We start from the raw sequence: 22,571 nt of genomic DNA, 5'->3' as shown, positions 1-22,571 counted from the left end.
ACTTCTATTTAGTCGTTGGCTCAGGATTCTTTCACTCTTGCCAGATCACTAAGGCAATTCAAAATGTATATTTCTGTATTTTATGCATAATGTATGTTTATTCTCAACAGAAAGACCCAGGCTGCACCGCCTCTAGCATTGCTAACAAAACTGATTAAGTGTTGAAGAGTTCATTTATTCTTGGCCTGTTCTTCATGGAGCATCCCACGTACGCTTCACAACAACCCCGTGAAACAGGGAGGACTGTTTTTGCTGTTTTCCAACCAGTTTACAAGTACTCATGCTCAAGGGGCCTATCATAGTATAGTTTATCTGTAAAAGAAGGATAGAAGGTATGATTTTGGGGCATGTGACAGCCAAGAGTCTTCTCTTCTCAGAATGTTATTCCAGGTAGAACCCACCTCAGCATGTGACAGCAGCTATCGATGGCTTATATCCTGCTTGAATCATATCTTTGAGTGGTTTCATACTGCCCATGAGCCTGCCAATACGAGAATTATTTGACCAGATGGAGAAGAAAGTCACTCCCTGGGTAACAAGCGAGACATAAGCATCTCATCTCAGAAGGAGACCAAGACCCTATCACAGTTGTCATTGAGAAAGGTCTTTAGGGGACTGTCACGTTAGAAGAGCGAATGTCTACTCATTCATGCACCTGGAAAAGTGAAAGATTCAGCTGGAAATTGTCCTTGTAATTTTTTTTTTCAGTGAAGGTTTGATAGAAAGTTCACCATAGATATTTTTGTCTCATCATATTCAGGACATTATTAAAAATTCATTTGTTACCTTACAATAACCCTGAAAAACAAAACAAGAAGCAAACAATATGTCCTTGAAATCCTAGACAACATTAGGAGTAGCTAATCTTCCTGCAGACACACTTGACTGAACAGTCGCAAGCACAGCCCCTTCATTACTTTGCTTAGGGCTGCTCCCCTTAGAACCTGATTTTAAGAAAAAAAAAATTCAAGCAAAATAGGTCACATTGGCTTTGTTTACTATTCCTTATGGCAACTTGAGTCCAACTATGATTTGCAAGTTTTTGGACTTGGCAAGTAGAATTGTTTTGTAAAACTCTGAGAAGTGGGGCCAGCGCTGTTGTTTTAGCTGGTAAAGCCACCCCCAGCAGTGCTGGCATCCCGTGTACACCCTGGTTAGAGTCCTTGCGGCTCCACTTCTGATCCAGCTCCTTGCTATGCACCTTGGAAAGCAGTAGAAGGTGGCCCAAGTCCTTGGGCCCATGCACCTATGTGGGAGACCCGGAGGAAGCTCCTGGTTCCTGACTTCAGATCAGCACAGCTCCAGCCGTGGTGGCAAATTAGGGAGTGAACCATCCATTGGATGGAAGACCTTTCTCTCTCTCTTTCTCTCTCTCCTCTCTCTCTCTCTCTTCGCCTTTTCTTCTCTCTCTGTGTAACTCTGACTTTGAAATAAATAAATGAATCTAAAAAAAGAGTCAATTCAGAATTTTAACTAAGAAGTTAAGAAAAACTCTGAGAAGTTAAACATTGTCAAAAACTTCATTGGGGCCGGCGCCACGGCTCACTAGGCTAATCCTCCGCCTAGCAGCGCCGGCACACCGAGTTCTAGTCCCGGTTGGGGCGCCGGATTCTGTCCCGGTTGCCCCTCTTCCAGGCCAGCTCTCTGCTGTGGCCAGGGAGTGCAGTGGAGGATGGCCCAAGTGCTTGGGCCCTGCACCCCATGGGAGACCAGGAAAAGCACCTGGCTCCTGGCTCCTGCCATCGGATCAGCGCGGTGCGCCGGCCGCAGCGCGCCGGCCGCGGCGGCCATTGGAGGGTGAACCAACGGCAAAGGAAGACCTTTCTCTCTGTCTCTCTCTCTCACTGTCCACTCTGCCTGTCAAAAACAAACAAACAAACAAACAAACAAAACCAAAAACCAAAACAAAACAAAACAAAACAAAAAACAAAAAAACTTCATTGGGATAAAAGTATTCTTACCTTATTAGAACTGTGTCGCTGGGCAAATCATGCCTCCGTTTTCTGGCATTGATCTCCAGGAGTAGAGGCACTTTAGATCCACAATGGCCGGCCGTACATGCCCAGAACAATGCCTGTGAGCCTAACCTTTATAATCTAGCTAGCCCGTGTTGACATGAGCATTTGGCTCATGGATGAAGCAGTGTTTTTTACTTCCATCTCACTGCTACTTTCTTTCAAGTCATTATTACCACCAATATAATAACGATTCACTTTCTTAGGAGAAAAAAACTATTCAACCCTGGAATTTTCAGGCGAGAGAAGCACAGGTGTGAATGGACCCACTAACCAGTGAAGTGAGAAAGCTACTATTATCACTAAGGAGGCCCATCAGTGGCATACTTTTATGCATTGGAATGAAAATCAGCTACTTGGAAGACCTAATGACCATAACCAAAGAGCTAATACTCTTTTAAAAAGGCATAGAACACCAGCTCTCTGAAGATAGGGAATTTGGCTTCAATGCCTGTCTCATCAACAAGCCAGTGATGTTTAGTAGTGAGATCATTTGAATGACTTAACTTCACATATTCATTTTCTGTGTTTGGTATAACTGGGGTTATTTATGTCCTGATAAATAGAAGCCCTTGGAATCCTTACATGAATCAGTCAGAGTATACATATGTGTACTTGCACACAATAGTTATGTGACCTGCTCATAACCCGATCCAGGATGCAGAGGCTTGATAAAAGTCCTGGCTGCTCTTCTTCCGATCCAGCTGTCTGCTATGGCCTGGGAAAGCAGTGGAAGATGGCCCAAGTCCTTGGGTCCTGCACCCACGTGGGAGACCCGGAAGAAGCTCCTGGCTCCTGGCTTCAGATTGGCACAGCTCTGGCTGTTGCAGCCATCTGGGGAGTGAACCAGCGGGTGGAGGACCTCTCTCTCTGTCTCTAACTGTCTCTGTAACTCTGTCTTTCAAATAAATAAAATAAATCTTTAAAAGTGAAACAAAAGCAATATTTTTCCCAACTAGAATTTCTAAATAATGAACACATTTATTTTTTGTTGTAATTATTAGAACATAGAGGTCAGTTTTCTCTAAGTGTTTTAATTTAGCCTTTTTAGGGAGTATACAAAATAAGAGTACCTTTAACAAAGCAGGTGGTAATGTGAGCTCTCAGAAGCAATGTTCATAAAGAGAATGGCCCTGGACCATTGCTGATTTGTTTTGCCAGAAACAGTGAGCATTTTGCTCTGATTAATCCTATTCCTTAGTCCTTGTTATGATTTTCTTTTTTTTTTCTTTCAAACTTTTATTTAATGAATATAAATTTCCAAAGTACAGCTTATGGATTACAATGGCTTCCCCCCCATAACGTCCCTCCCACCCGCAACCCTCCCCTTTCCCACTCCCTCTCCCCTTCCATTCACATCAAGATTCATTTTGGATTCTCTTTATATACAGAAGATCAGTTTAGCATACATTAAGTAAAGATTTCAACAGTTTGCTCCCACACAGAAACATAAAGTGAAAAATACTGTTTGAGTACTAGTTATAGCATTAAATCTCAATGTACAGCACACTAAGGACAAAGATCCTACATGAGGAGTAAGTGCACAGTGACTCCTGTTGTTGACTTAACAAATTGACACTCTTGTTTATGGCCTCAGTAATCACCCTAGGCTCTTGTCATGAGCTGCCAAGGCTATGCAAGCCCCCTGAGTTCACTGACTCTGATCATATTTAGACAAGGCCATGGTCAAAGTGGAAGTTCTCTCCTCCCTTCAGAGAAAGGTACCTCCTTCTTTGATGACCCATTCTTTCCACTGGGATCTCATTCGCAGAGATCTTTCATTTAGTTTTTTTTTTTTTTTATTTTTTTATTTTTTTTTTTTTGCCAGAGTGTCTTGGCTTTCCATGCCTGAAATACTCTCATGGGCTTTTCAGCCGGATCCGCATGCCTTAAGGGCTGATTCTGAGGCCAGAGTGCTGTTTAGGACATCTGCCATTCTATGGGTCTGCTGTGTATCTCACTTCCCATGTTGGATCATTCTCTCCCTTTTTTATTCTATCAGCTAGTATTTGCAGACACTATTCTTGTTTATGTGATCCCTTTGGTTCTTAGTCCTATCATTATGATCAATTGTGAACAGAAATTGATCACTGGGACTAGTGAGATGGCATTGGTACATGCCACCTTGATGGGATTGAATTGGAATCCCCTGGTATGTTTCTAACTCTACCGTTTGAGGTAAGTCAGCTTGAGCATGTCCCAAATTGCACATCTCTTCCCTCTCTTATTCCCACTCTTACATTTAACAGCGATCACTTTTCAGTTAAGTTTCAGTACTTAAGAAGAATTGTGTATTGATTACAGTATTCAACCAAATCCTCCGCCTTGCAGCGCCGGTACACCGGGTTCTAGTCCCGGTCAGGGTGCCGGATTCTGTCCTGGTTGCCCCTCTTTCAGGCCAGCTCTCTGCTGTGGCCCAGGAGTGCAGTGGAGGATGGCCCAAGTGCTTGGGCCCTGCACCCCATGGGAGACCAGGATAAGCACCTGGCTCCTGCCATCGGATCAGCACGGTGCGCCGGCCACAGTGCACCGGCTGCGGCGGCCATTGGAGGGTGAACCAACAGCAAAGGAAGACGTTGTTATGATTTTCACAATCAGCTGGAATTTGGGGCACTTAGCTACAGCTATATGGTATGATGTTTTTCTTTACATTTAAAATTTTTTATTTACATTTTATGCTTTTATTAACTTTTTTTCATTTTATTTGAAAAGCAGAAAGAGAGTCAGAGGCAGAGAGACAGAGACAGAGATATCCCATCCTCTGATTGACTCCCCAAATGCCCACAATTACCAGGGTTCAGCTAGGCCAAACCCAAGAGTCTAAAACTCAGCCCAGGTCTCCCACATGAATGGTAAAGATCCAACTACTTGAACCACCACCTGGTGCCTCCTGGAGTTTGTATTAGCAGGTAGCTGAATCAGAAGGAGTGTTTCTGGGATTCAGACCGGGCACTCTGATATGGAATGCAGGTATCTCAAGCAGTAACTTACCATGCACTTGCTCCTGATGTTTTTAAAAAGCTCTAATTCTGGGCTGGCGCTCTGGCTTGAGGGCAGCATCCTATATAGATGCCAGTTCGAGTCCCAGTTGCTCCACCTCTGATCCAGCTCTCTGCTAGTGTGCCTGGGAATGCAGCGGAGGATGGCTCAAGTACTTGGGCCCTTGCACCTATGTGGGAGACCTGGAAGAAGCTCCTGATTTTGGATAGGCCCAGCGCTAGCCATTGCAGCCATCTGGGAAGTGAACCAGTAGATGGAAGACTCTTCTCTCTCTCTCTTTCTCTCTCTCTCTCTCTGCCTCTGCCTTTTCTCTCTGCCTTTCTCTCTGTAACTCTGCCTCTCAAATAAATAAATATATCTTAAAAAGAAAAGAAAAGAAAGCTATGATTCCTGTAAAATTAAAATGTGTATTTGATCCCAAAATAGATCATTTTCCCATAGGAAAATATTTTTTTTGACAGGCAGAGTGGACAGTGAGAGAGAGACAGAGAGAAAGGTCTTCCTTTGCCATTGGTTCACCCCCATAGGAAAATATTTTTAAAATACAGATTATGCCCTAAATTATAATTCTAACACTGACCAACTATCTAATAATTGTATGATACTAAAAAAAATAAAGAGTAGGTGCTGAGGGAGAAGGACAAAGAGGAAGAGGAAGAATAGAAGAAGAAGGAGACTGAACACTGAATGCAAACTCACTCCTGGGGAAAATTTGTATATTTTATATATATACACACACACAATGAGGGAGCTTCAAAAAGTTTATGGAGGAACCAGTGTAAGGTATAGCAGCTTAAGCCACCACCTGCAATGCCAGTATCCCATATGAGTGCCAGTTCAAAACCCAGCTGCTCCACTTCAGATCTAGATCTCTGCTAATGTGCCTGGGCAAACAATGGAAGATGGTCCAAGTTCTCCAAATACACTCTACCACCTACATGAGAAACCCGGATGGAATTTCAGGCTCTTAGCTTCAGCCTGGTGTATCCCTAGCTGTTGTGTATATTTGAGGAGTGAACCAGAGGATGGAAGATCTCTCTGTCTCTCTCTGTCTCTGTGTGTGTCTCTCTCTCTCTGTATGCGTCTCTCCCTCATGTGTATGGAGTATGGATTTAAAATATAAGTTTACATGGGTGCAAACAATTTGAAGCCCATGTATGGGTTTTTAATAATATGCACTTTCCATGAACTTTTGAAGTCCCCAGGTGCATATGTCAAAGACATTGACACCATGCAATTGCTGTGACAGAGACTGCCAGCTCCCTTTGTTATATCCACTGTCTCTTTCTCTCTTTTATTAACAGACACAACTTACAACTGTTGCCATTTAGATATAACACTGTCCAATCTTCCTTTGCAATGTAAAATATATGCAAATGTGTCTTGGGAGGCATCCACTCATCTTGGTCCATGAGGATGAGGGCCACTGCCCGTTCATACTGGCACCAAGATTTCTTGTGCCATCATATCCAGACTTCTGGTGCCATAGAGCTGCCACCCTAGCCCTAGGACTGCTCATTTACAGACTTCTTTGACATGAAAAAGAAATAAACTTTTGTCCTATTTAAACTGTTGTTTTAGAGGTTTCTCTTATTTGCAGCAAAAGCAAATCCTAGGAGATACAGATGCTTAGCACTCTAAATTTTATACAATCTTTTATATCTATTATTTCTCTATAGATCAGAAATGTGATATGGGCAAAGGAGATCTTACATCCATTTTGCAGTTAAGGAGACAGAGGCTCAGGAAAGGTGGTATATTAGTGATTTTCTGTTACTATAATGAAATACCTGAGGCTGGGTGACTTTATAAAGAAAAGAGGCTTTTAGCTCACAGTTATACAAGTTCAAAGGTATGGCACTGGCTTTTGCATTGCTCTGATGAAGACTTCATAACATATGGTGTCACAGTATGGAATGTATGAGAGGGAGAGTTCACATGGCAAGACAGGAAGTCAGAGAGAAGAGAGGACCCTGATTGGAATAGTACCAGAATTATATCAGTCTCTTCTTATGGCCCACCCTGCAATGAGTCAATGGTCACCCACTTGACCCCACTTCTTTTTTTCTCTTTGTAAAACATTTATTTATTTTATTTACTTGAAAGGCAGAGAGACAGAGAGATCTTTCATCTGCAGGTTCATTCCAATAGCCAGGGTTGGGCCAGGTTGAAGCCAGGAGCCCAGAACTCCATCTGGGTCTCCCATGCAGGTTTCAGAGACCCAAGCAATTGAGCCATCACCTGCTGTCTCCCAGGATGCGCATTAGCATGAAACTAGAATGGGAAGTAGAGACAAGACTCAAATCCAGGCACTCTGATACAGGATGTGGGCATCTTAACCACTCCATCGAATGATGGAGTCCTTATACCTAAAGCTCAGGGGTCATGTACTCATCTTTGGAAAAGGACTAAAGACTAAACTTCTCACACGTGAACCCCTGGAGGATACATACTCCAATCATTATCTGAACCATAGAACAGCATATGGCTCTTGCTCAAGGTTGGAAGAATCTACGATAGAAGCAAGTCTAGAATTCATGTCATAATCCTACTGTTCACTCTGTCATGCATTTTCCCTGGGCTGCTGAAATTAACTTATGAACATCTTCATTGCACAAGTAATAATTAATATTCATTCTGTACTTACTATGTGCTAGGCATTACTGTAAGTTATTTTGCTGTGTTAATTCAATTAAGACTCACAGTTCCATGGAGTAGACACTATTAATTATTCCTATTTTACAATTAGGGGAAGTGAAACTTAGAAGTAAAATATCCCAGGGTGATCTGGTGATTAATGGGCAAGCTGTGACCTGAATTCAGGCAGAATTGGCTACAGAATATGACAGCTTCCTCCAAGTTCTCCAAGCAGATAAAGGAAAATACATCATAGCTGACGAACTGTGGAATTCTCCTCAAGGAAGAGTAAACATTTACTATAGGTTAGTCCTGGGTCTTGAGAATATTCATTTGGGAAAACTCTTTGACAGTCAATGTCACAAAAGGCTATCTTTTTTTTTTTAAAGGGGTTTTATAATATTGAGTTCATCAATCAGTTGCTTGAGATAAGGGAGGAAGACAGAAGTCTAGGTTATCTCTTCTTCCTCCCCTCAGTGATAAGATGATCTGATCTTTCTGTGTTAATGAAACATTATTTCTATCTACTTGTTTAGGTCAAGTAGGTAATTACCTAGAATAGTTGGGGGAATAGGCCAGTATTTGTGTTGTTGAGTTACACATTGAGAGAAGAGCAAATTGTAAAAGTTTAACACTAGGTGAGATTTATATATATCCATATATGATACGTAGACATACGGATGGCGTGTAGTAGGTACTCAATAAAAAATGGTAGCCATTATCTTGACTGGTCTCTGGAGATTGCACAGTCTATTTGATTACTTTGTCTGGCCTTCATCTCTTCTGTTTCCGGTAAGAGCACTCCATTTCTCCTTTGAATATCATCTTCCTATCAGTCCACATGGCTCTTCTAGAACTTAGCAGAGTCTGTTTCCATAAATGTGCACATGGCCTGGGAGTAATCAACAGGGGTCATAGTGAGTGGTTGAGTGACAGGCAGCTGGACCAGTGGTTGCAGCCAGATAGACATATACACAGTAAAAGGAGCATTCAGGGGTTGGGAGGAAGGAGCCCACCTCCTCTGAAAAGATAAAGTGAGGATATTTCAGTGTCCCTGGGCATCATACAAAAGCTTTGCAGCCATAGAAATTTGACATCTAGCAGTTTTTAAGATTCACTGGAGAGGGTCTGGCACCATGGTGCAGTAGGTTAATCCTCCACCTGGGGCATTGGCATCCCTTAGGGGCACCAGTTCTAGTCCCAGCTGCTCCTCTTCCAATCCAGCTCTGCTGTGGCCTGGGAAAGCAGTAGAAGATGGCCCAAGTCCTTGGGCCCCTGCACCCACGAGGGAGACCCAGAAGAATGGGAGACCCAGAAGAAGCTCCTGGCTCCTGGCTTTGAATCAGCACAGCTCCGGCCTTTGTGGCCATTTGGGAAGTGAACCAATGGAAGGAAGACCTTTCTCTCTGTCTCCTCCTCTCACTATCTGTAACTCTACCTCTCAAATAAATAAAATCTTTAAAAAAAAGTGCACAATATGGGACTCACCCAATTAAAAAAAAAAAGATTTGCTCTAAAATGACCACAAAGTTCAAGTATATGATTGACTCATTCCTTCCTTGCTTACAGTGGAGAAGACGTTCCTTGTCTCCAGGATACTATCCAGCAAAGAGCCTATCCAGGCAGAATGACCACTTTGTCATCCTTTATTGGCTGTTGGCTTCAAGCTAAGATTACTATGATAGAATAACTGGTGACTGCAGAACTGACCCCTAAGTCTGCGAATGACATGAAGTGAGATCTATGTTCAGAAAGCTTTACTAAAAAGACCAACTGCTTGCTTGTTTCCATGGGATGTGTCCCAGGCCGGGTGACGTGAAGGTTCCAGGGAAATGACAATGGGAGTCTCCTCAGGAGTGCCTTCAACACCTGGCTGCCCAGGAGTTCTCCCAAAAGGTGAGGGCTAGGGCACGCAGGAAGGCAAGTTCTCTTTGGGGAAAAACAAGGGATGGGATTGTGTTCAGTGTGGAGACTGCCCAAGAGGTTGTGAGCTGCTTCACCTGGGAGAACGCGATTGTAGAAAGAGGGTGTGCCAGGGTGGTAGCTCTGCAAACTCAAGCTCCTTTCCCAGATTACATCAGCAGCAGTTATTTTAAGAGGAAGTGGTGAGGAGAGAGAGGGAGGGAGGCTGATCTTTTAATAAAGAAGGCAGCCCCTCTACAGGTAGGAGACAGACAAGGAAGGTGCCAACAGTTTTGATGCAATATGAAATCACAGAGCCTAGAGCCATACACGAGTCCAGGGGCTGTTGCTAAGGCCTGGGAGACGTTGCTAGGGATTTCTCTTTTTGAAGCTATAAAGGAGAAGAGGAGGAATCCTTAAACTTAAAGACAAGATGGATACCGGCTTCTGACTTAAGACTAGAGACTCTCAAATCGCAATGTGTACACTACCCCTGGAGGGAGAATCAGAAAGTTTCAGATCGTGCAGCTCATCAAGTGCCTTAAAAACCCTGCCAGGATTTCCTGTTACAAGTAAAATCTGTATTCTATCTCCAGGGTTGAGCGCGAGCGCTGATTCTACTCTTCCTGCCTCACCTCTTTCTCATGCTTCCCCTGTGGCCTGGACTGAACCTGGCTGCTCATCTCACTCCTTGACAATACCCAGCCCCTGTTCTGTGCTCCAGGACCCCCAGGGTTGATTCCTGTGTCCCTCTCACTCTTTGGGTCTTTGCTTGTCACTTCTCCCAGTGGATTTGTCTACTCCCCAGGCTTCCCTAATTCAGTACTTTCTCATCACTCAGCATTCGCTACAATCTGTAATTATCTGGTTTATTCATTTGTTTTCTCATTAGAATATCTCTTCATTTCATACTATTCACTCTAGTAATGTTTATTGGGCCAACCAGGTGCTCCAAATAACCCCTGGATTAGGATTTATCAATGAACAGAAGAACAAAGATTCCCGTCCTAGGGAACTTACTTGGGAGAAGAAAGATTATCATAAATAAAGGAAGCACCTGGTAAGTCGGTTGGCAACACCTGCTATGGAAAACGTCCAATGGGGGAGGTGAATGCTGAGGGTGAGGGAAGGACTGCAATTGGAGAAAACCATAAGGGTCACCACTGTGATGCCAGGTGCTGAGCAGTTGTTCAACACACGTAGAGGGGAGGTGGAGAGAGAGGAGAAAGAATAAATGCCCAGGTGTGGAGAGAGTCTTGTAAACTACTTTGCGGGCCAGTGCCGTGGCTCACTAGGCTAATCCTCCGCCTTGTGGCGCCGGCATACCGGGTTCTAGTCCCGGTTGCCCCTCTTCCAGGACAGCTTTCTGCTGTGGCCAGGGAGCACAGTGGAGGATGGCCCAAGTCCTTGGGCCCTGCACCCCGCACGCTGGCCACGGCGGCCATTGGAGGGTGAACCAATGGCAAAGGAAGACCTTTCTCTCTGTTTCTCTCTCTCACTGTCCACTCTGCCTGTCAAAAAACAAAAACAAAAACAAAAAAACAAACAAAAAAAAAAACCTTCTACTTTGCCTGCAACCAAGGTCACATTCTAGAGGGATGCGGGAGAGGGAAAGTTGAGAACTACTGCCTTACACTCACTCTGTGTACCCTCCTGATATATGATGATTTGTGAGTTAAGCTTCTGTGCTTTAGTACAATGTTTTCTCCATTGGCTGATAGAATCGAGTGCAAGGCTCTTCAGACAATACACTAGCAATATTCAGATCGACTCATATCGCATCTTGATTTAAGGCACGTTAAAGTGCAGCGGAAGTATTGACCTTCTAATAAAGAAACTATTGTAATCGTATCTTTACAGGTGATCAGTAGAGCAGGGGTGATTCATTTGGGTTTCAGCCAAAGCATTTGCCTTGTAATTCCACTTACCAGAAAATCTTGTTGCCTGCGGGCAGTCAGCAGTCATTACCAGCAAACAAGCTGAAAGAGGGAGAAACAGTGTTGGAGGTTCCATAGGAAAACCCATGAAGTGCTGACAGCAGAGAAGGAGTCGTCCCAAGGTGATGTAAAACAGCCTCACAGGGCTGTGCTGGGAGGCACCATTCCAACAGAAAGTTTTCTTTCAGCGGAGACTTTTAGACATTAATATGTGAACAGAAACTTATGCTCATTATAAAGAAATTCCAGTGTGTTTTGCCTTTAAAATGTCCTATTTGCATTTAACACCAGAGTGATAATCTCCAGAAATATATGTGAAAAATAAGCCGACAGGGAACCCTCTGTCCGTGCCAAATGTCGCACGAACAACAAATCGCTTTAGCTACTCTTGGAATAACATGTCTGGTCCGTCTGCCCAGAGCCCAGATCAGAAACAAAGGGACCGCAACATGCATCCTTACATAACAATGTTGAACAATCCAGCAAACCTACTGTAACCAGCTCTAAGAGGACGCTTCTGTAGTTGGTGTGTCTTAAAATTCGGTTGTATTGAATATTGCTTTAATATGCCACTGGTATTGGCCTAAGAATTTTTCATTGTAATGCAATTCAGCTTGTATTTCCTTTAGACTTCTTAATGATTCATGCTAAAAAGCGAAGGCTATTAATTATTCAATTAATCCCCCTCTGTGGTAAAATGCTCCTTGGATTCTTATGCATTTTAGCTACCTACTTAGGCATAATTAGTCAGATAAACGATAACTCTGTTTTTCATGAACCATTCATGCATAACCTAAGAATGGATTTCTAAATATAATGTTATTGTTATTTGTAACAAGACTGCCCAATCCGGTAGGGCACTGATCAGAAAAAGTGACTGGAAATACTCTCTTAGATGACAAAACTGAAAGGTGGCCCACCCTTATTTATTCTCAGCCTCAGCAAAGCACCCACACTCTTCCACCCACCCAATCAATAATGTTATAATAATTTAGGAAGTGGTTATAAATCATCTGTGATAGGTCTGTATCTTTTATTCCTGTGTCAATACTTAGCCAAAGCAGGATCATACTTCAACTAGATACCTCTTGCATCTCATTTTACAGCCCTAGAAGGCCACCACTCTGAGGGTTCTGACTGCTTCCAGCAGGTGTACCTCACACCTGTACACATCTGTGCATACCCGCACGTGCCTCTTCCTCCCTGCCCTGAGACTTGATGGAGGTCGTTGGGGACAATGCCCACAGGAGCCTATTCTCTATTTGCACCTGCATGATGCAGGGTGTAGGAGATACAATGTAGGGTCCAGCCTCCTATTGTCTGGGAAAAGATGTTAGGATACATGTTTTATAGAGCTCCCCAGAAGATTCAGGCTGAACAGGGCATCAATCAGCCCTTATAGTAGTCCATTAGATAACACCTTGGATAATAGCTCCCTGTTTTATGTTCCTGCCCCACAATTCTGGCTGCTGAAATAAACCATCCACATGGAAGCCTGTGTCAGGCTCTGCTTTGTGGAATAACCCTAACAGCACCACACTATTTGGTTTCTGTCTTTCCTAAGAGGACACATATCTCATTTTCTCTTCAAAGCCAAACCACTAAGAAAACCAGTAAGCCAATAGGCCACCCTGGCAGAGTGCTTAAAGTGGGCTTAAGAATCAGGAAAGAGAGGCCCGGGGCAAACTTGGTCCCTCCTTTGTCTGGTAGATATTACTGAGCATGTACCAACACCAGGGTCTCTGCCATGGTGGGTACACAGGGGAATGAGAGACGGTGCCTGCCTCTACCATCCTCTCCCAGGCATCTCTGTAAGACAGATAAGTCCAGTATTGGCAAGACATTTGATCCTCTTGTAAGAATTCCTATCTTACAATACTAGAAACAGTTAGTCTTTCTCCTCTGTGAGCTCTCACCAGGGTAGGATGCTGGATGCCAAATTGTGGTGATTAACCCACCAGGCTCCCTTCCCTCCCAGCTTGCTTCACCACTATGAACTCCTGGCCCAACCACGCATCAACATGTCCTGCTAGGTGAGGTCTTCAGAACGTTTTTTGTAAAAGGGTTGAGTGGATAATAGAGCACCTCCCAGCAGTCCATTTCCCCTGGGAACCAGTAGGTGGCGCTGAGGCAGCACAGGACCCAGGGCTAAGGCAGGCTGAGCACTTCCTGGGTAGACTAATGAAATGTGATTCTAAGATAAGCAGGGAGTGAATTTTGTAATTCTTAACATGTTGCACCTACAATCTCCAGGTTGTCTTGAGCTCATTTCTGGTTTTACTCATCTCAAAAATTCAAAGTAGTTTCAAGGTTCTTGAACAACCTAGTAACCCAGAGGTTGTCTTACATAACTTTGCATGGCCACAACCTAGCATGCCTGACACTTAGCAGGAACTCTAGAAAAGCTTCTGAAGTGAACAAAGCGTCCACGGAGTGAATTATGCACAGATGAGCAAGCCAAGGTTCAGAGAGAAAAGGGAGCTTCTTCAAAACCGTAGCAGGAGCCTTGACTGGCTCTGGACTTGAACACAGGGCTCCGGCAGTCCCTCTGTCACTCCCTGTTGGTCAGTTCAGAGAAGAGCTCTTTATTTTATTTTTGAGTATTAGAGAATATAAACTTTATTTTTATTATTGTTTATGAAAACATTTTAAGAGTTGCTCATCATTCATTAACAACACATAAATGAAAACATATAAATGAAAAATTTGCATTCCATGTACAGAAATTCACTTTGCATGCATATCTGTTCCTTGATGTGCATATGCCATATTTTGTTAAAAAAAGAAGTTATCGTCAAAAAAAGAAATCTTCAAAAACTTCCATTTCCTTATAACCCAGATCTTCAATACAGCACCACTATTCCTAGTGGGGGAAACTGTATGAGCTCACTAATCCAATATTTGTGCCAACACAACTACACAGTCACAATTCCACTTATATAGATTTCAAAATATTGTTTAAAAATAGTGACCATTTTGAGTGGGTAGTGTATTGGCCACCTTTTCATTACTACCACAAAGTACCTGAGAAGAGTAAACTTTAGGAAGAGAAAAGATTTATTTCATGTCATGATTTTAGAGGGTCCAGTCCAAGATCAGGCAGCCTTATTGGCTTGGTGTCTGGTGAGAAGGTGGCAGATGGCAGTGGTGGACGACGTGTGATAGAAGGGTTACTTGGAGAGCCAGGAAGTAGAAAAAAAAATGGTTGGGTCTGACTCAGGCTTTTGTAACCATCTCTCTTGTGGGAGGAGACAACTGCCTTATCACCGCACATCCCCAGTGACCTAAGGACTTCTCAGCAGCTTCCCACCTCTAATCACTATAATTGGATTATTTCCATCCTCTGAATACTATTAACTTAGGACTTTGGGATTTTACATCCACATCAGTTCGGGAGCCAAATCGTGTTCAAACCATAGCAAATAGCTTTCTTAAATATAGTACATATTTCTTGTCATATAATCCAAGTGATTCCTTGTGACTGAGTGTCTCTCCCGAAATTTAGTTTTGCCTATGAGGTGATAATTTTGGGACTATGGCGATCATGTTTGACAATCCTGTTTGCTGTGACAATAAACAACTCGGGGCCACCTTACTATTTTTAGTTCTTGTTTTCATTTGTTTGGGTTTCTCTGTCTCTCCTTCACTATCACCTATTTGTTCTTCTCTCTGCTGGATCTGCCTTTTCCATTCTCCTAGATCTCTCTTCATTGCGCTTCCCATTGGACCTACAGTCACACAAAGCCACACACACACACACACACATACACTCCTCAATATTTCTAATTTATTGTAGATTGTAAAAAGTAGCCTGTCAAAATAGAATAAAAGTACAACACAAACACAGGGCAAGGAACGTCAATAGGGTTGTTAGCTCACATAAGCTTTGAGACCAGGACTTTGATGACCTATTTTTGGAGCTCAAAGACTTTCTGGCTATGTTCTATGGAGTGAGGTAACTGGGTGAATAACTTCCAGTTCCATGATGTTTTCCTTTTTGTCACTTACTTTGATTAATACAGGTATACTTGTCCATTTAGCTGATATTTTTAAGTTTTATGCAGATCTTTTCATTTTTATGTCATCGCTATTGTTTAAAATGGATTTTGCTGTGCATATTTGAGATTTACAACATAATGTTATGGGATACAGATACTGAAATGGTTACCATAGTGAATGAAGCAAGTTACCATACCTACTATTCACATAGTTATTTCTTGTGACAAGAGCAGCTAAAATCTACTTTTTAAACAAGAATCCTTGATACAAAATTATTTTATGAAATATAGGCCTCATGTTGTACATTATATCTCTAGATTGTTCATCCTACATATTTGCTACTTTTGCATCCTTTGGTCTGCATCTCCATGTTCCCTTCTCCTCTCCCACCTCTGACCCTGGTAACCACTATTTGATTTTCTACATCTGAGTATTTGACCTTGTCTTACAAATTTCACATGTAAGTGAGATGGTGCAATATTTGTCTTTGTGTCTCTGGCTTATTTCAGTAGCACAATGTCCTCCATGTTAATCCATGTCGTGGAAAATACCAGGCTCTCCTGTTTTTAAGACTGAATAATATTCTTTTATGTATGTATGTATATATGTGTATATATATATATATATATATGTAGTTTTCTTTATTAAGTCAATGAATTCTGTCAATGGACAGTTAAGTTACTTCCATATCTCAGCCACTGGGAATAAATCTATAATGAACATGGGAGTGCAGATAGCTTTACAAGGTGGTCTTTAATCTTTTTTGGGATTTATTCAGAAGTGGGATTTCTGGGTCATATTGTAGTTCTCTTTGTAATCTCTCTGGGAACCTCCATAGTGTTTTCTTTAATTGCTACACTTATGGAAGAGACTATTGTCTCCCCATTGAGTCCTTATTTAGTGAATTTTTAACTTCTGTAAATTCTGACCTAAATATCTTTAAAGGGCAGTATACCCATTTTAAAGACAATTTAAATACCAGCAATGAATGTGTGAGTTTTGAGACCTTAAGTGAATTCAGACCTCACAAATTTAAAAGGAAAGAAATCAAAGCATCTTCCATTGCTGCTGTCCCGGCGAAGAGCCAGGGTTGCAGTGGTAGATGCCACTGGGAGCTCTAATTGTAGAGAAGGGGCTGGGAGGCAAGGGAGCTGGCTGAGGACAGGGTGCTTTCAGGAAGGCTGAGCCAAGGGATGGCCACTCTCCAAATACCTTCTTTCTGAGCAGGACTTCTATTTGCAGACCTATTTGACTGGTTTATAATTACTGGCTTTTTTATCTTAATTTTGGAACCATACTATCTCATTTTATGGAGCATAGAACATTTCTGGCTAAGCTGCAAAAATTTCATTAAAAAAGAGCCCTATTGTTAATGCTGTTATTCAACCAAACATGCTAACCTGAACATTGGCTATACTACCCTCAATTGGAAGTGCCCTGGGATCTATAAAAACCTTTGAAATAACATGATTTCAATGGGATACACTTAGCTTCTCTGGTCTTCCTCCACCCTCTCCTTTGACTCTGTTTTGGGGCAGCTTCTTGGCTCTTTGAAAGTGGAGGCTCCTGAGGCACAGACTGTGGCCCCTTCCTTCTCTCCCACATCCCCTTCGGAAGCACTCACAACTCCACTAACATGTGCACAAAACCCCCAAATGGCTGTCCAGTGCCAGCTGCCACCTCTCAACATCCCTTCAGGGTCAACTCTGTTCTTCCAACTACCGAGCCTTAACACAATTTGACTAATAATTTTCTGTCAATTGCTCTAATGTATCAGTTTGAAAAAACTCACACCACTTTCTTTAAAATATCCCCAAATTTTATTCCTTTCTCTTCATTCTCTGTTTCCCCCACTTCCACCTCACCATACATTCCTGGATCATTGTTTCTTGTCCTCTAAATTACTTCTCTGGTTTTTCTTCTTTTAATCCCATCTGCATACAAAAATCACACTATTTTTACAAGTTATTAATTATATCACTTCACTATTTAACCCCCCCCCCATTGTTACTTTTTTACTTCTAGCCTTGGGTATAAATTCCCCTGCCTGCCTTGCCAGATTGTCTTTGTTAGCCAAGTGTGGGCTCCAGGGTCAGCAGTTTCGTGTCCAGCTCTGGCACTTATTCTCTGAAAAACAGGGACAATCCTTCTTGCCTCAGAGGACTTTTGGAATATTAGCTAGAGTTTGCAAGGTGAAAAACAGGTGCTGAAAGACAATGAATGCTAAAGCAATGGGAGCATTTCCCACTCAACTGACTTCTTGATGAGGTTGAAATTAGTTGTGCTATGGACACTGGAACCAGTCCTTCAGAATACTTGTGAAATGTGCTGGATGGTTGGAGACATAGACTAGGAACACTGATCTGAATGAGGGTTTTGGAGAAGGCCTGGATCAGAGGTGACGAGGTCTACGCTAAGGTACCGGCTACGGTGGGTAGGGGAGGTGAGGAGAGGCTGGCGTTGCGGCATAGTGAGTTAAACTGCCCACTGCAATGCCAGCATCACATATGAGCTCCAGTCTGAGTCCCAGCCGCTCCTCTTCCAATCCAGCTCACTGTTACTGCACCTTGGAAAGCCGTAGAAGCTGGCCCAAGTGTTTGGGCCCCTGCACCTGCATAGGAGACTCAGAAGAAGCTCCTGGCTCCTGGGTTTGGCCTGACCATTGTGGCCATTTGAGAAGTGAACCAGCAGATGGAAGATCTCTCTCTCTCTCTCTCTCAGTCTCTCCCTCTCCCTCTGTAGCTCTGTAAATCATTAAAAAAAGTGAAGAAGGTGGTGGCCATGGGTGACTGAGGTGATGGGGGCAAAGAGGTCATCAGTGAGCAAGCCTGTGATCCCGGACAGCAGCACTTCAATGACAAGACTGCTGCCTTCCTACCCAGGGCTTGGCCTGAGCATCCCTGAAAGCAGTTATACTAGATGTCATAAGCCTTCTAACATGATGTGATGTGAGGTCAATTTGTAGACCGTACAGCTGCCAATGATCCATTTCTACCAATAGATCTTAACTCAGATGCATCAAGCCTTTAGATATAACTTCCAGTTCAAAAGAAACACAGGTTGGCAATTGTGCAGTGCACTGTCCAAAAATCTCCTGCTGCAGTGGGTAGAGGTTGACCAAGGGCCTCTGGATTCACACCCGTGTGGCTGCTTCCCAGACAATAACTGGGCATGCCCAGGTTCCTAACGCAGACCTATTCCTGTGAACTATGTAACTCTGCAGGCTATACCTTTCTCAGAAATGTGCTTCAGTCTGCACTTGTACCTCTCAATTCCTTCTTTTTCCTTCTCCTTTACAAAGTTCAGACATCACTGCCTTCTCCTGATCCCTCTTATTTGTAATTAAAACATACTCCCTTTAATAAATATTTTTTTCACCTCTAACCACTTTGCGGCCTCTGCTTCTTGGAGGATCAGAACTGACACAAATGGCACAGGAGTTGTCCAAGACAATAGTAACAAATTGGGGTTTGAGGATTAAAACACTCACCTTCCTGCAGGCAAAGAAGATACCAAGTGCTGTGGTAGACAAAGGTAGTCTCTGACCAAAGAGAGACTCAGTTGCTTCCGATTTTAATGAAAAGTGTCAGAGAAAGAGAATGCCTTTGCATTGAAGTTGGACATTTGGAAGATAAGAGGGAACAATGCCAACAAAGATGGCAGAATTGGCTTAATTCTGCTTAGCTGCATTGTAGCCCTGATGGGAGATAATGAGAAATTGAAAGTCATTAGCAAGCTAAGTGTAAGAGGCTGACATTCTCTTTGGTGGCTTCCAAAGAGGCCCTTATTTTTTGCAAGAGATGAGTGGACCCAGCTGTACAACAGATGCAGGTCCTGATAGTCATCCAGCTACAGAGATGTTTAAATGCTCAGCCAAAATCTATTATACCAAGGGCAGGGCCAATAACATGTTGGACCTAGCTCTTCTTAGCTCACAAGAACCAATTAACAATCAGTCTCTTCAGAACTCCACATTCAATGACATCATGTTGGTAGCTCAAATTCAAGCCTCTAAAATATCTGTACTATGAAAATCAGCAAGAACTATGAATCATTCAGAGGTTTTCTTGGTTATTCTCTGCAGAAAGCTGGTTATTAAACGTTAAAGCAAGAGGTACAGCTTCTACCTCCTCTCCTTGCTGCAAGGCCAACAGTGAGGGCAAATCCCAGCGTAACCTGACTGGGACTATAACTGGACCCAAGGATTGACCATGAAGGAGCTGCAAGAATTACCCAGCTTGCTCAGACAGACCCAAGGGGTATACAAGGGGTGCTTGATTAAGGAAAACAGAACATAAGATGAGGAAGAATGTATTGATTTGTGGACTCTTTCTTAGAGAACATGATTTAACATCTCACAAAAACTCCAAAGGGAATGTTGCCAGATAACATAGAAGTATGCCGCATTCAGTATTTGAGACATATGTATGCTAAAAAGTATGTGTCATTTGTCTGAAATTCAAATTTCACTGGCTACGGGCCAGTTTTCATGGCTTAGTAGGTTAAACCTCTGCCTGCAGTGCCAGCATCCCATATAGCAACCCGTTCATGTCCCAGCTGCTCCGCTTCCAATCCAGCTCCCTGCTGATGGCCTGGAAAAGCAGTGGAAAGTGGCCCAAGTTCTTGGGCCCCTGCATCTGTGCAGGAGACCCAGAAAAGGCTCCTGGCTTCAGATCCATCCAGCTCTGGCTGTTATAGCCATTTTGGGAGTGAACCAAAAAAAAAAAAAAAAAAAAAAAAGAAAACCTATCTCTCTCTCTGTGACTCTGCCTCTCAAATAAACAAATAAATCTTTTAAAAAAAACCTAGCTGGCCAGCCTGTATGTTTATTTGCTACTCAAGCAGCCCTAATCCCAATGGATACTCAAACCTGTCTCTAGGGAGGTTCTTTGAAACCAAGAGAAAATGAAAACAAATGCTAAGTCAGTGAAATGACTGAACTGGGCCTTCTAGAAAGAAGGAGGCATACAGAGGCCGAGGGAAGCTGTAAAATGCCAGACGATGGTGTTCTACCACAGAGCACTGAGGACACCCCATCATCAGAGCTGGTGGCCCTGGTAAGTGAGGTAGCAGCTCCACTGTGAGGGTCAGGAGTGGCTCCTCTGTCAGCTGTGATGATGGTGGGAGAGACTGGTGCAGACCTGAGTCCTTAACATCCATGGGAGTGGGGAGCCCCAAAGTAGCAAAGGCCCAGAGCTGACCTTACAGCCAGTGGCCTGCAATTCCTCTAATAACCAATGAGGATCCACCAAAGGGACTTGTGGAAATGATCCCCTCAGACAGCGAGGGAGCCCAGGCTGCCTTGAGATATGCCCATAAACATGGTCAAAGAGACAGGCACAGATTAATCATTGGAGCATCAGAGAACAGTAGAAAAGACCTAAAGATCCAGGACTGGTTAAATAAATTACCACTTTAGTTCTAGATAGAGTGAGTTTAAAAATTTCTGTGTTGATTAGGAAAATCTTCACGGTAGAACATAAAATGAAAATAATTAGTGAGTGTTGAATGTGTGTCTTCACTTGGAGATAATTCTAGCTGATTTGTGCAATTTTCTGTTAATGTACTGTCATATTGTACTGCATAAAAAGTTTATTAATAAACTGGAAGTCTGAATAGCTTGCTCTCAGTTCATATGTATGTGCTTTTATAAAGATGTGTCTACAAGTGCCTTTCTGTGTGAGTGCATACATGTGCACAGGTACACCTCTGTCCAGGTAGGATGCACATACAACTATGTGTAGGTGGATGGCATGGGTGGCTGGGTTGTGGGGTTAGAAAATGGAATCTGCTTCCAACTAGAGTCCTGTTTTGAGGTTTTGGCCACTTTTATTCTTTTCAAAACTCAATTTTCTAAATCTGAAGAGAAAGGAAACAGAATGTGGTCAGCAAGGAGCAAGAAGAAATAAGCAGGGACACCAATTCTGATTCTCAGTCCTTGGAAATCGAGTTTGAGAAAACAAACAGCCTCTGCTTAAGAGGAGGAAGGGGGATGCTGCTTGCAGGGGATAGACAGGTGTCAGCTGAGGCAGAGTGGCAGAAGGAATGTTGAGAGAAGGGTGGGAGATGTTTGTTGTCCCCTGAGTAGGAGTTTCAGAAATTCCAGAAAGTCATGGGAGCGACAGGGGATGAAGGAAAGCGTTCACTCAGCAGAAAGGATTTGCAGGGTAGCACAGCGATGAGAATGCTGGGGAAAACCAGGCAATGTCAGACTCACTCTATGTAATGGATCCACTCTAGGACTACAATGCCTATGCTTTCAAACAAAAATGACCCGTGTAGGGAGGGTCTCATTCTGGAAGCTACTTGGAGGAGGGCCTTGAAGTAAGGCACAAAGTTAGGTGAGGGTATTGCTACCTAGAGCAAAGTCATGCCTGCCTTTGACAGTTACGAACAAAGAAACAGGAAGCCAGTTATTCTTTCCGGGGGTGAGAGGAAGGGAGGGATGATCTAGGCAGGCCATTCAGTCTCTTTGTTGGATGAAGCTTCTCAGCAACTTCATGGTGATTTTGCTCTAGGGAGTGGAGTGAGACGCCATCTGCACACTCTGGCAGGCAAGTGATGGTCAATTGGGACCTGGAGATCAGCCAACAGGATAGGGCCCAAGAGTGAGGGGACCGAGGGGACCAGGAAAGGTCAGAGGGGAATGGGAAGTCCAGATCACACAGGATATTTAGGCCATTGTAAAGACCATGCCATGTCTATTTCATAGCAACTCCCCTTTCTTCTTTCCTCCAGCCTCTGGCAACCACTCTTCTCTGATGCTGGGAATCTGACCACCTTAGATACCTCATCTGAGTGAAATAAAACAGTATTTCTCCTTCTGCAACTGGTTTATTTCACATACGCCTCATTAATATTGTCATATATTGCATGATTTATTCCTTTTGTAAGAGTGGAATAATATTTCATCGTTCATATACCACATTTTCTTATCCATTCATCCATACACAGACATTGTTTTCATATCTTTTTTTTTTTTTTGACAGGCAGAGTTAGACAGTGAGAGAGAGAGACAGAGAGAAAGGTCTTTCTTCCGTTGGTTCACCCCCCAAATGGCCGCTATGACTGGGGTGCTGCG

The sequence above is a fragment of the Oryctolagus cuniculus genome, chromosome 10 (genome assembly GCF_051225735.1).
Source record: "Oryctolagus cuniculus isolate XC-2025 breed Fujian yellow rabbit chromosome 10, ASM5122573v1, whole genome shotgun sequence".
Classification (NCBI taxonomy): Eukaryota; Metazoa; Chordata; class Mammalia; order Lagomorpha; family Leporidae; genus Oryctolagus; species Oryctolagus cuniculus.
This window is presented reverse-complemented; position numbering follows the sequence as displayed.